The sequence below is a fragment of the Petaurus breviceps genome, unplaced genomic scaffold (assembly GCF_028583685.1).
Source record: "Petaurus breviceps papuanus isolate PSGF00001 unplaced genomic scaffold, PetGlider_PUasm1.0 90865, whole genome shotgun sequence".
Lineage (NCBI taxonomy): Eukaryota > Metazoa > Chordata > Mammalia > Diprotodontia > Petauridae > Petaurus > Petaurus breviceps.
Window position 1 is genome coordinate 5,866,830 of NW_027187367.1, and position 14,501 is coordinate 5,881,330.

The 14,501-nt window shown below is 40.8% G+C and overlaps 3 pseudogenes; 1 reads left to right on the plus strand and 2 right to left on the minus strand.

Moving 5' to 3' along the window:
* LOC138150035 (pre-mRNA-splicing factor SLU7-like) overlaps window positions 1-390 on the plus strand; it is a 2,085-nt pseudogene extending 1,695 nt beyond the window's left edge.
* Window positions 1-14,501, minus strand: part of LOC138150214 (antigen peptide transporter 1-like) — a 153,396-nt pseudogene that overhangs the window by 50,869 nt on the left and 88,026 nt on the right.
* LOC138150188 (transcription initiation factor TFIID subunit 4 pseudogene) lies at window positions 10,970-13,792 on the minus strand (annotated as a pseudogene).

Here is a 14,501-nt window from a genome sequence, read left to right on the forward strand (position 1 = left end):
GAGAGAGAGAAAGAAAGAAAGAAAGAAAGAAAGAAAGAAAGAAAGAAAGAAAGAAAGAAAGAAAGAAAGAAAGAAAGAAAGAAAGAAAGAAAGAAAGAAAGAAAGAAAGAAAGAAAGAAAGAAAGAAAGAAAAAGAAGAAGCCTGGAAAGAATAGTTCTGACAGTAAGTGTAAAGAAAAAAAATATATGAAAAACTGAAAAAGGCATTAAATGCTGACAAGGTCCACCTCCTGTACATCGAGAAGATTGTACAGCTAGATGAGAGGAAGAGGCCCTGCCACACATAGCATGTATGAAGCCCCAGAGCCTACAGAAGAGGAAATGGAGACATACAGAATGAAACACCAGAGGCCAGATGACCCCATAGCTTATTTAGTTGGGCAGCAATGATGTGACTTGGAAGGACACCCAATGTGTATATATTCTTTTTGTTCTCTTGGAAAACAAAGATGGAAAAATCTTGGTTTGTTTTTCTTACCATCTTTTAAATAAGTTTCTGGAATTCCTTTAACCAAAAAAGAAAAAAGCAAAACAAAAACCTGCAGCAACCACATTCCTATCATGAAGCCCTGCTGTGAGTAGACGGTTTGTCACTAGACAAACTTGCCTCACTGTTGCTGTTATATTTCACTGCCTTGTTCTTTGTCTACCCACAACTGTGTGTGTGTGTGTGTATGTGTGTGTGTATCAAGGCTTAGCTTGGCTGCCTTGGGTCTCCTCAGTGTTAGAGGAGAACCTGGATCTCATGTCTAGTTTCTTTCCTCCAACAGAACAAAGAAGCCTTTTTGTCTATAACCTCTGCGAGCTCTTTGGTATTTGATTTTGGTTTATTTTATTTTTCAGAGTTAAAAGTTCATGTGTAACCTCTATGAGGTCTTTGGTATTTTCAGGGTTAAGAAAAGGTGGTGTAATAATCTCTGTGGCTCTTTGGTCATTTATCTTTCAAGGTATGAGAAACCTAAAACTGCTGATTGCACTCCCCTCATTTGATTAAGGAAATAACGGAGGCCTGGAGAAGTGAAACCACACAGGGAGGAAGCGACAAAGATTGGTCTGCACGAGGGTTCCTCTGATGTGCTTATAAACACCTGATTCTGACTCTACTAATTAGTGAACTAGGGCACCCTCTTTTGGAGGTGCTGGAAGTGATTTCACAGTTAAGTGACTTAGGAAAATAGGAAAAAGATAAATTTTCTCAAGAGAGAAGAGTAAATAGCCAGTGGATTAAAAGTCAGAATAGATTGACAAGAAAAGAATTGTTTGCTGCTCTATTGAGAGCAGGGCTAGATTTTGGAAGAATTAATGGCATTCCAACTAATAAGCTATATAAAATGTATTGAGAAAAGGGGCTTAATGTTAGATGGAATATAGAAGTAAGAATTGCCCCTACATATCTTCATGAATCATCGTATCCATGTTTGTCACACCTTCAGGGAGACTCAGATTAAAGAAAGTACTGGGACAGGTGGAAGTTGTCAATATGCTGAATTTATGGCAGTACATCAAGTTATCAAAATAGAGCAAGGAGGATAGTGTCATATATTCACTGATTCATGGGTAGGTAGCTAATAGGTTAGCTACATGGATGCCCCTGTGCAAAAATCAAAATTGGAAAATTCATGGTAAACAAGTCTGGGGCAAAAAAAAATATGGAAAGATATATGGGACATGTCTTTGGTTACTAATTTGTCAATTCTTCATGTAGATGCTCACAAGGCCCTCACCATACCAGAACATGAATACAATGCACATGCTGATTGACTAGCAAAGATTGCTAATTAACATACTGTCCCTACTCAGACACCAGCTGATGTTCTGGTACTAGGAAAATGGGTCCATGAAAAGGCCAGTCATTTAGGGGTCCGGGTCACACATTGCTGGGCACAACATCGAGGTATTAGTATTTCATATTCATTGTTAACACAAGTACCAAAGAATGTAATATATGTCAGTTGGAAAAGGAATAAACTGTTCCTCAGGTAGTAGCTGGAAAGATAACAAGGGGAAAAGTCAAAGCCAATTTGGCAAATAGATTATATTGGTCCCAAGATGAAAGATGAAAAGTTACATGTACCTGTGTTGACACCTATTCAGGTATACTAGTGCCTTGTCTTTATAAGAATTCTACCCAGAAAAATACTTGTAAAACTCTAGATCTCATAAGTCTGTATTATGGAACCCCAATGCAGATTCAAAGTGACAATAGGTTACATTTCAAAGATAATGAAATTAAAAGATACTGTATATTTAAAAATATAGAATGACTGTATCATATTCCATATTATCCACAAGCATCTGGGTTAATTAAAAAAATGAATGGATTATTGAAAGAACAGTTAAGGAAGTTAAGTTCTAATAATTCATATCAACTTTGGAAGGACAATTTGTTTACTGCTTTACATAATTGAACAAAAGACTATTGGCAGAAAGTATTCCTTTAACCAGAATGATGACCCCAAATCTGCAAATTAGAAAGCAATAAGCACATAAGATCCCAAATATTGAGTATTAGACTGTGTCAAAAGATGTCCCAGCACCATATCCAGGAACACCTGATTCAGCAGGATATGATTTACATTGTTTGGAGTACTTTGGGTTTGATAGAAAAGAAATAAGAAAAATCTCCATTGGAATATATATGAGAATCCTTAAAAGTCATTTTGGGTGGATATTACCTAAATCAGGATTAGCAGCTTGAGGAATACATATACTGGTTCAAGAAATAGATTCTAATTATCAAGGAGAAATCATTGCAGTATTCTAAAATCTGGGTGAAGAACCCATACAATTTTGTAAAAATGATAGACTGGTTCAAGTGATTATTATTCCTTGTGAAACAATACCCTCTTGTGAAAATTGATCCTCCTTCTAAAATAACTATCAGAAATGTTTTGCATAGCTACACATGTACAACCTATACTGAATTGCTTATCTTCCCAGTAAAGGTGGGTGACAATGGAGGAAAGGAATGAATCTGGAATTAAAAGTTTTAAAATCAAGTGTTTAATGTGTATATATATATATATATATATATATATATATATATATACTATTATTAATATTATTTTACATGTAACTGGGAAATAAGACATACAGGCACTGGGGTGTAGAGATCCACCGTGCCCTACTGGAAAGTTGGAAGGGGTATGGAAGAAGGTATGGGAGAGAGCAGATTGCAAGAGGGGATATCCACTGGGATTGCTATTTTGGGGTGGTGGGAAGGGGAAAAATAGGGAGAAAATTTGTAACTCAAAATCTTACAGAAATGAATGATGTAAACTAGAAGTTAATAAAGCATTTGATTTAAAAAAAAAAATGGGGTGGCCAGGTAGCACAGCAAGTAAGAGCACCGGCCCCAGAGTCGAGATGACCTGGGATCGAATCTGGGCTCTGATACTTAGCACCACAGCAGAAATAACTGGCCGTGTAACCTTGAGCAAGTTACTTAACCCCAATTGCTTTAAAATAAACAAAATCAAATAACTATCAGAGGAACTGAAGGTTTTGGTTCTATTGATAGAATAAAATTGGTAGCTAAAGTATGAGTAAAGCAGAAGCCAGACTATGTTCCAAAGTCTGTGGAGATTATTGCACATGGGAAAGACAATACTATAACTATTGTTTATTCAGGAGAAGATGATTACCAGATTGTGCCCTTAACTCATATATTCTACTGTGAATGAGGCTATGATAGTGAGTTTATGGACTCCAGAAGCATAACTGATTCTATATCTACTTCTTTTTGTCTTTTTGTCTGTTAAACTTGTTTGCTAGATTTGTTTCCTATAGACTTAGCAACTTCCACCTGCAGATGTCTGATTGCTTAAGCCAGATGTCACCCCTGTCCATGACTGTGATGTGTCACCCCTGAACCTGGTGTTGACTAAGTGCTGGATGCCAGCTAAAGAAATGACCTCTCAAATGGGACATCGTGGGGCAGGGGCAATTCTATATTCAATTTCAGCAGGAAGTAACTATAGGAGAAAAGACCTTTGCCCTTCACTCAATAATTTGAGCCCTATTCATTTGGGTGGGGGGGTGATGGGGTGCTTGTGTCCAAGCCCCCACCCTAAGATATTTTTATGTGCTTATTTTCTGCTATCCCTATTATATTGTTGTAAAGTTCCATTGACACCAGTTACTTCACCAGTAACCCCTAAACTCCCATTAACCTATATAATGAGATGTATTGTTAATGTATTTTTGCTATGTAAGAGACATCAAAGATCTTGGTGTTGAATGTAATGATAATGGGAATTGGAAGATCTTCCCTGCCCCTTCATAGGCCTAAGGGAATTTGAAGATCTTCCCTTGCTCCCTAATAAGTCGAATGTAATCACATGGAGCCTGTGGTGGGAGGAATTTGCTGAAAGGTGGAGCAGAGTCCACAGGAAGCTGAAAGACAGAGCAGGTAGAGCTGGAGGGAGGAGAGGACACACCCAAGGAGACAGCTAGGCTTGTGAGCGTTTGTTTGTGGGAAGGCTTAAGGATGATGTGACTTCCTACTGTGAAATGGTGTATTAACTTCTTTATTGTTATGATGCATTTGGTTTCCTAGTGTTGGGATTTGACTTTCTGGAGTTTGAATAAATGTTTTGCTTCTGTCTTTTATATGGAAAGTCTGTTGTGTTTTGTGATTCATACTTGTGTCAGCATGCTCATAGTCACCATCAGTGCTGTGAATATTGCATTATCACTACAATTCTGGAATTTCACATAGATAGTGAATGTTCTGGTACTAGGAAAATGGGTCCATGAAAAGGCCAGTCATTTAGGGGTCCAGGTCACACATTGGTGGGCACAACATCGAGGTATTAGTATTTCATATTCATTGTTAACACAAGTACCAAAGAATGTGATATATGTCAGTTGGAAAAGGAATAAACTGTTCCTCAGGTAGTAGTTGGAAAGATAACAAGGGGAGCTCTTCTCTCACCCTGGTACAACAAACCTTTCTCGCTGACCTAAGTTGTCTTGGACTGAAACATTGTTTTACTACTTCTTTTTGTGGGTTAATCTAGAATTTGTTTAGTGTCATTATTTACACATATTTGGAAGGGTTTTGGGGAGAGCCCAGGTGAGGTCCTGCCTTTATTCTATGGTCTTGGTTCTACTCCCCTCCCCCCATACACACACATGTATTTTCAAACAAGGACCATATGTGGATTTGGTTTTGGTGATCACACTCATTTGTAAAAGAAGACAACCTCAGAGTGGAGGAGGAAAGTAACAGCAATAGTTGTTATGACAGAGCAAGAGGAGACCTTGGACCATAGTCCTTGGACCATGCGCTAACATTAGGATACGGTGAGCCCTCTTCTAAGTGGGCTGCTGGTTGTCTCCCTTTTCTATCTTCACAATCTTCCAGATGCAAGCTCACCAACCTCAGTGTTTACATGTGCTTCCACAACTGGACTTTCATTGCCTAGTCCTTTCTCTTCCCTTACAATAAATTCTTTCTCTCAAAGAAAGCATCAATGAATCCTACAGCAGAGGGAATTTCAGAGGGGGAAACAAAGGAGCAAGCCAGTGTTGCAGCTATCTTGTTAAATCTGAAACATACCTCGAAAATAACCCAGTTGTGCACAATGGAGAATCATAGTTTTACATATAGTCCTATTTTTCTCTTCTTTTTACAGGAAAGTGTTCATGTTTGTTAATGAAGCTAATGATGAAAATATTTTTAAAGATCTGTTGATTATGTTCAAACCTTTGTTTTATTTAAACAGTATGAATGAATGCATGATTATGATAGATTGTCTTCAACTGGAGTAAAGTTATACAGGAATTGAGCTCTTCACAGAGAAATGGCTTCAAACAGGTCCCTACTCTGCTGCAAAAATCTTCATGGATTCTCAGCTACAACTATTATTAATATAAAAATTACTTGTCAGTATTTTTATTTTTTGACCCTGGATCTCTTTAATATAAGGCAAGGTGGTTTAAGTAAAACTCTCATTGTCCAGCCTTGGTTTTAAAATATTTGGGGGTAGACTCAGACTTGGGGATTGGTCCAGTCCAACCTGCTAAGGTATTTTCTGTACCGTTCTTACTCCTTTTATTTTTAAATATAACTTTTTTCACATAAACATTCTTCATATTTTCTATGTATCTCTCTTTCCCAATACCCTTATAGAGTCCTTGTCTCTTAAGTAATTAAGAGATGACATTTACTCTGGTATTTCATTGGTTCGTGAATGGATGCTCCTGGGGAACTCCATCTTCCAGAGCAGGTCAGCGCCTTCTCTGAAGTTGGGTGTTAGAGAGTTGCCTGGGTCCCTGAGGTTAATAGCTCTTGGGGGCATTTTTGTTTGTTGAACTGTTAGGGTCTGTGGCCCCCCCCCAAAGGTCTCAGGCAGCCTCTCTGAGTTCAGGTCTGGTTACAGGGCACTTCGTGGTAAGTGCTTATCTTATCTGAGGTGGATAGTGGAAGTGCTCTATCTAGGAAGTGCTGAGGTGCCCAGATTGTGTGTTGTCACGCAAATACCCTGTTACCTTGATGTTTATCTCAGGGTCAAAGGGTAAGTGCTCAGGAGTATGCAAGCTCTTCTGGACACAGTTTTCCTGTTCTCTGATTGGTCTCCGACCTTCTCTCACAAGCTGCTTGTGAGCTGTCCAAGAGCTCTGCAAGTGTACTTTGGGGGATTTAAGGGCTGAAGCATGAGGGGGCAGGAGGAGGTAGGGAGAGATGTAACTACACACCTGTTCTGCCAATAAAGCTGTGTCTCTTTCCATTTCCACTAACTCAACTTCTCCTTTATGTGAACACACGGGAACGTGACCAGAATATGCACAAAGGGCTGGGAGAGGTATGACTCAGCTAGAAATCATAGGATCGCGACAAAATGCAACAAATAGCTCTTGGGGGCATTTTTGTTTGTTGAACCCACATTCTAACCCTAAAATGGATACTGTTCCTAAAGAAGAACATAAAGCAAACAAACAAAAACCAAAATGAATCAAAATTCTATCTAATGATTTAGCTTGGCCTTGGACAAGTTAAAGAACCCACATACTACAATTAACCCTTAAAGGGAGGATAGGTGGTCCAGTGGATAGAGTACTGGGCCTGGAGTCAGAAAGTCTTCAGTTCAATTATGACCTTGTGCACTTACTAATTGTGTGACCCTGGGCAAGTCCCTTACCTTCTGTTTGCCTCAATTTCCTTATCTGTAAAATGAGGGTAAGACTAGATCCTACTTCCATGGATTGTTGTGAGAATAAAATGAGATCATAATTGTAAAGTACTTAGTGCAAGACCTGGAAAAGAGGAAGCCTTATGTTAGCTATTAGTATTACTGAAAAGTAAGGCAGATTCTACTTTGGTGATTATTACATAATGACAAAAAAATCCTCATTTCTCAAATTACTTGAGAATTCCTCTTTTAAGGTAACCAGTAAGCCATCTAGGCAATTAATCTGGTCAGACTAGGATCTGGTGCCTCTGCCACTTTTCACAAGAGATCAACCAGATCTCTCTGGCAGGTAGCCAGATCTCCCTACTGAGCAGTCAAATGTCCCTGGGAAGCAGTTGGATCTTTTACAATGCACTTAGGTGTCTGGTTAGATCTCAAGGGGTGGCAAATCACATTTTCGTCAGGCAAAAGCAATGTAGACCCCAAACTAACAGTTACCTTGGATAGATAGCTGGGCTGTGGTTGTACTTTCTGATTAAAAGAAGGCACCAATTCATATGGTTGCCCTTGTCCCTTCAGCAATAACTGTATCTGTCTTTGATGTGCCTGTGGTAACTGATCTACGTAGAGAAGAGATGAGCTTTTGTTCCTGGGAGGTGGGGTCTGGGGCACTGAAGGTAGGGCTGGTGGCTGCTGGGAGTGAGGCTACTGCTACTGAGATAGGGCTTGTGTGTGCACTGAAAAGGCAGTGGGTGATGGTTTGAGTACAACTATCTCTTGATAGGTCTTGCCCCTGACAATAGAGTAGACTTCACTCCTCCATAAAAGGAGAGGGGGATGTGTGTGTGTGTGTGTGTGTGTGTGTGTGTGCGCATGAGCGTGCCTGTGCATGCACACTCCATAATTTTCTGTTCCTTTTGTTCCTGTAGAGCCCAGAAAGATGCACACTGGCTGAAACTTCCCAGGGACATTGGTCTGGGGAGGACACAAGATCCAACTGGAGCTGACATTCTGCTGGTTTGGGAGGAGCCAAAGTGATGACTTTGGGAAATGCCACATCCCTATGAGCAGTTCAGTAGTTGAAGGACTCCTTATCTCTGTGGAGCAAGCTCATCCTTGGGCCAACTTCCTAACTAGGGTCACACACCAAGGACAGAAACCTGGATGTCTTTGGTGCTAGCAGTTCATTTTCAGAGAAGTTCTCTTTTAGAATTGAACTTGGAGATACACTATCCAGGAACATGCATTTTCTTGAGCTGGTGGAAGCCTCAGATAACTCCTCTTTTGGTTGTGTAGATTGTCTAGCTCTTCCATTTTGAAACTAATCTAAGAGAGGAGAAGAAATATAATGGTGTCCATTTGTTTGATCTCATTTTTATCCTCAAACAAAGGGATAAACTGAGGGGAGTCCCTGCCTTCTTGTTTCCACCTCCCCCTAAACATTTTTGAACCAACCTACCTTTCCAGCTTTTACCTGTATTCTCCAGTCAAATTAAACAACCAGTGTCTCATTCTCCCACCCCAGTGACTTTGCTCAGGTATTCTCTGTGCCTTCATGTTGTCTGTTACAGAATGGTAAAGATACACACAAGCATACATGTTACATGGAGGCATCAACTCTCCACTTACCTGTATTCTAGATTCGTCTTTTCTCTGCTGCTTGTGCTAAATTTTTCCTAACAGTTAACACCAAGAAAAGAGGTACTCCATCAGCCAGCACCACACCATCCATATGTGGAACCATTGGGTACAGCAAATGGAAAAGTTTTGGTGCTGTGGATAAGTTCTCTTACCTTGGTAGTATACTTTCTAGGGATGTAGACATTGATGATGAAATTGACACATGCATTGCCAGAGCTAGCTCAGTGTTTGGGAGGCTCTGAAGGAAAGTTCAGGAGAGAAGAGGAGTTAGACTGACTACCAGACTGAAGGTCTACAAAGCCTTTGTGCTTTCCTCATTGTTGTATGCCTGCCAAACCTGGACAGCATATCAGCACCATGTCAGAAAACTCACTATCTCCCATTTGAATTGTCTTAGAAAGATTCTGAAGGTCACTATACAGGATAAGATACCAGACACTGAGATCCTTATTCAAACTAAACTGCCAAGCAGTTTTAAACTCTCCTGCAGAAAGCACAGCTACTCTGGCCTGGCCACCTTGTCGCAGTGCCAAACATATGCTTGCCTAAAAGACTATTTTATGGAGAACTCACATAGGACAAAGCATTCACATGGTGGTCAGAACAACCTATAACAAGAACACTCAAAATCTTTCTTTCTTAAGGACTTCAGAATTGATTGTGTGGCAGGGGAGACCCTGGCACAGGACCGCCCAGCATGGTGTGTGCTCCTCAGAGAAGGTGCTGTGCTCTATGAGCAAAGCAGAATTGAAGTAGCTCAAAAGAAATGCAAAGTGTGAAAATTCAGAGAATCCACCCCAAATATCCACATGAACTATTTGTGCCCAACCTGTGGTAGAACATTCCGAGCTTATACTGGTCTGATCAGCCACAGTCAGGAGCATTGTAACTTGACTCTTACTTAGTGATGTCATTTTGGTACTCTTCAAGAACATAGGATGACATGACAACCAAAAGACTCATCAATATTGATCACTGTTGCTAGTTCTTCCCTTTTTCCTATGACACCATATGGAGTCTCTTAAAAATAGCGGATAAGAACATGAAGCTGTTCGTGTCTAAATACTGTTGTTATTGTTTTTTTTCCTTCTCAATGAGGCAGGAGCTTGTTCTAGGAGAAAAGGGAAGAAAAGTTCTGGAGAATGACAGGAGCATTTCCTCCTCTTACTAAATCAAGGATTAAAAAAAAAATTCAAATCTTTATTGAAAAGCAGATTTTTCCACTCAAGATTTTTACAAGAAATAAAGAGAACAAGTGGAAATGTTCACAGAACAGAAATTGGTTTATTAAATGATAAATCAAGAATGAAGGATAGACAAATTCCTAGACCTAAGATGCCATTCTGAAATGAAGTATTACTGACCAAAAAAAAAGTATTTTAAAATTTTAAATGTAAGACATCTATAGTCAAATAAGAGCATGGTAAGAAAATCCTGACCAAAGTAAAGCCAGATGGATCCTTAAAGTTTGAATGAGCCCTTCTGAATGAACACATAAAACTATACTACCTGATATATTTCTCCAAGAACTTTTTGTGAAATTCTGATCGAAGGGTATCACTTTTCAAATCTTTTGTCCTTTTTCAATTCATCTGCTCCTTTGGCACAGTTCTTAAAGACCACATCGTCATCCCACTTTCTCTTTATTTTGAAGTTGGCCTGAGGTGAGAGGAATCAGTGAGATTAAGGAGAGTTTCCCTGAGGCTATTTTCCATCCAAATTCTCTCTTTTCAGCCTTTTCTTCTTGTTCCTTCTGAGCTTGTTCATCAGCTCTTTCTTTTTTTTAATTTTTTTTCTAGATCTACCAAAAGAACTGCAATATCATCATCATCACTCTTCCTCAAAATCCTCATCTTCATTTGTTCAGTTAAGATGAGTTAAAATTGAATTGTCCTTTAATAATATCCACAGGCCTTTGTAAATATTCTCAGTGTTAAAAAAAATGGTCTTTCATACAGAAGAGTTGATCTATAAACAGAAATAAAAAATTTTCATTTTATAATATTTTATACCTTTATTTTTTAATTTTATAAATTTATACTACTTTATACATTTATCAACAGGAATACAAAAAAAGAGTTAGCTGTTTTTACCAATATCCCATTTTCTTGTTACCCAAAAAAGGTATAATCTTCAAATATATAAAAATGTCCCTAGTCCTCTCAATCAATAATACTTTGATCTCTTCCATTTTACTTCAGGAAAGCTTTGTATAACAATAGTGAATGTCTTGTCTCTCGTTCATTTTCTAAACAAAATATGAGATCCCTGAGGTTGACCCGAATTTTCCTTTGTGGAATTTTCCTAGTGGTTCCAACTCCAGAACTGCCCGGGACTGCTGTACATTTTCTAGACCCCTCTGTCCCTGATCCAGATTCCAGAGAATACACTTTCTTTTTTTTCCTCGGACCGATTGCTTCTAATGCAGCTAAGTCCGTATCCCTTTGCCTCTTCTGGGCTAGTTCTTGTTGCTGCAGATCCTTTGCCTTCTGTTTCAATCTAAGTTGTTCTGGATCGTCTTTCCTTGATTGAGACTTTGCCGCTCTCATTAACATTTCTCTCTCTTGTTCCTCTTTTCTTCGCTTTGCGATTTGATCAAGCTGTTCAAAGAATTTGAGCTGTGCCCGAACATTACTTATCTGTTCGTATCTTTCGTCATCATTATAAGAAATATACTTGTGTTGGGCAATTGCTGATACTTTTTCTATGAGGTTTTGTAGCCTTTGCTGAGTTGCTAGAGACACGTAGCTGACTACATCAGGATGCAGTTCTGTGATTTCATGCTTTTTAGCTATTTCTAATATCCTTCTCTGTAAAGGTGCTGAAAGGAGAAAGGTTTCATCTTGACAAGACCTTGCTAATGTGCCCACTAATTCAGAATGTGTTGCCAATATCCTTTCACTCTCTTCTGATAAGTTGATCCCTGCCATGAATGTAACATCATTAATGTCATCATTACTCCCGAAACATCCAACCCCAGGTTCTTTCGGTTTATTCTTTTGTGCCGCAGTCGCTTGCGCCGAAACAGTAGAAAGAACTTTGGTGCCAGGTAATACTGGAGGTTTGACGGCAGGAATTGTTTTAAGCTGATTTACTTGAATTTGCTGAGGAGTGGTGAGTATGAGAAGATTGTGTGGCTGTCGCAATGCTACCTTAGGAGTTTGTTTCAATGTTACTAGTGGCAGTTGTGGTTTCCCAGGTTGTTGCTTAACCAGAGGTGTAGGTTGTCTTTGGTTGCCAACGCTGACTGGTGCGGGTTGTGTCTGTAAGATGACGGGCGCCTGAAGAGCGCCTGGGACGGTGGCAGAAGTCTTCCCTGCTGTGCGTTGAACCGAGCTGCTCTGCACCACTGTTGTCAGGGCAGTTGTTGCCTGTGTCCTGGGCAGTTGTTGCTGACTTTGCTGGATAAAAGCGGCCGAATCTGGTGTTAACTGTCTCAAAGCAGGTAAACTGCTCTTAAGGAAAGGCACGAGGTAAGGTTGAGGTGAAGAATTCAGTTCTCTATATAACCTGCTGGTAAAATCTTCTACTTCGATTTTCCCATCCAGCAAGTTCTGCACTAATTCTTTGACTTTTGCCGCTGTCTCTGTAGACTGTTTCCCAGAGGAGGTCAGTTTTATTAATGTGGATAGAAAATTCTTACATTTCTTCCCATTTTCCATAGCTTCTGTGGTAGCAGCAGAAATTATGTTGGCTCCTCGTTCGGCCACTTGAGGAGTTCCAGGCTGTTTTGTTTGTGCACTACCAGCCACAGCAATCCGAGGCTGGACTGCAGGAGAATGCTGTAATGGAGTCAGCTGTGATGGAGTTGGCTGCACTGTTTTCTGTGCCTCAGACACTTGTTTAATTGTGGTAATTGGCGTCGCTTGCCGTGCAATAATTGGTGTTCCAGGAGCCTGTACAGTTGATTTCTGAACAGGAGGGCCACTGGTGGTAGTTGCAGGGCACGATGCCATGGTATTCTGATGCTTTGACTGAGTCTGGGCCTGTATCTTTGCCAAGGTCTGTTGAGTAATCATTAACAACTGTCCATTCTCACATCGAATAAGGACCATGCCTGAGGGTATCTGAATTCTTTGAATATCTGTAGGATTCTGAGGTTTTGGAAGCAAGTAGAATACTGGAGTACCACCACTTGTTGAAGTCTTTGGCAGACTTTGTGCTACTGTATTGGCAGTGCCTTTAGCCATCCCTGTAGGGGGCCCAGGAGCTGGAGGAGGAGGTGGTATCCTACTAGGCCTGGGGATACCACCTTGCCTTGTTTGCTGAATGATCTTGTTACCCCCTGTGGTGGACTGGCTGCTGGTTGTCAATGCATGCGGTTGAGATGCTGCCTGAACAATAGTTTTAGGGGACTCTGATTCCATGACCTGTATGGTGGCTGTGGCTGGCATGATGGAGTCAGGTTGGTTGTTCACAAGGGATGCCTGAAGGGAAACTCCAGAACCCACAGTAGCTACAGAAGCAGCAGCAGTGGCAAGCAAACTCTGCAAATTGGTAGTTACAATATTGCTACCACTCTGGGTCGCTGCAGCAACCGAAGCTGCAGCAGAGCCTTCTGTGTGAATTGTTGGCCCTAGTGCCATGGTAGGTCCCGCTTCTCCAGTGCTGGAGAAGGAGATAACGGTGCATGCGGAAGAGGACACAGCAGTGCTGAGGGAAGACGTCTGAATAATAGCGTTCGAAGAAGCTGGAGGCAAAACAGCATTGAGAGCATTTTCCTTGCTCGGTGGCAACACCACGGATCCTGGTGGTCCATTGTTGATTAGAGTGACTGAGGGTGCAGCAGCGGCGGGGGCGGCGGGGGCGGGGGCGGCCGCAGCGGGAGTCCCAACAAAAGCAACTGTTACACTTCCTAAATGGGGATTGTTCTTCACGAGGCTACTCGAATTCAAAGCTTGCTCTGTGGTGGTGGTACCAATCTTGCCGTTTCTGGAGGGTAAGGCGGCTGTAGTGGTAGTGCTGACGACCGCCGATTGGTCCGGACTGATGGCAGCAGCCCCTGACTTCATCATCGTCAGCGGTTAGGGGATCATGGGAATCAAGGTTGCTGCAGAAATCTGATCTAACCAAGGTTTCTTAAACACAGAAGATGAGGTTGTGTGCTCTCTAGCCGGACGGATGATCTCCGTTTTTTATTTTATGTTTTCTCTTGCAGCAACTTTCTATTGAAGGTTCAAAGGTAGCAGCTGTTGTCAAGTTTGCATTCCCTCCATTTATATTGACAGAGTACCTCCTACAAAGGACTAGGAGTGAAGGGTGGGGCCTTGTACTCAGGAGAAGTAGGTGTAAATTCGGAAATTAATTGGAATCACACCCTATTTCCCCCCTCACACCACCCCCCACCCCAAGTATTGAAACAACAATTGGCTAGAAAGAAAGTTGACTTTGGCCAAAAGAGAAGGTGCTAACTCCTCTTATTAGTTAGCAGGAATTTCTTCATCTGGGACTTCCCTAGATCAGTAAATTCACAAGTCTAGTTCTCATCCCTAGAATTCTGAAGCATTGTTTTACAAAGCTGTAACATGAATAAAGAGGGCTGGTGTAGGGAAAAAGGCAATTCCTTCAGCTTCAATGCTACCAGACGCTAAGTTGATGGTCCTAAAATGGCAGAGCATACTCCCTCCTAAAATTCCTCTTTCTTTGTCCTTAGATAGATAGATGGACTGCAGTTGTTCTTTCTGTTTAAAAAAGGATAAGAGTTCACATGGCTGCCCTCCTCCC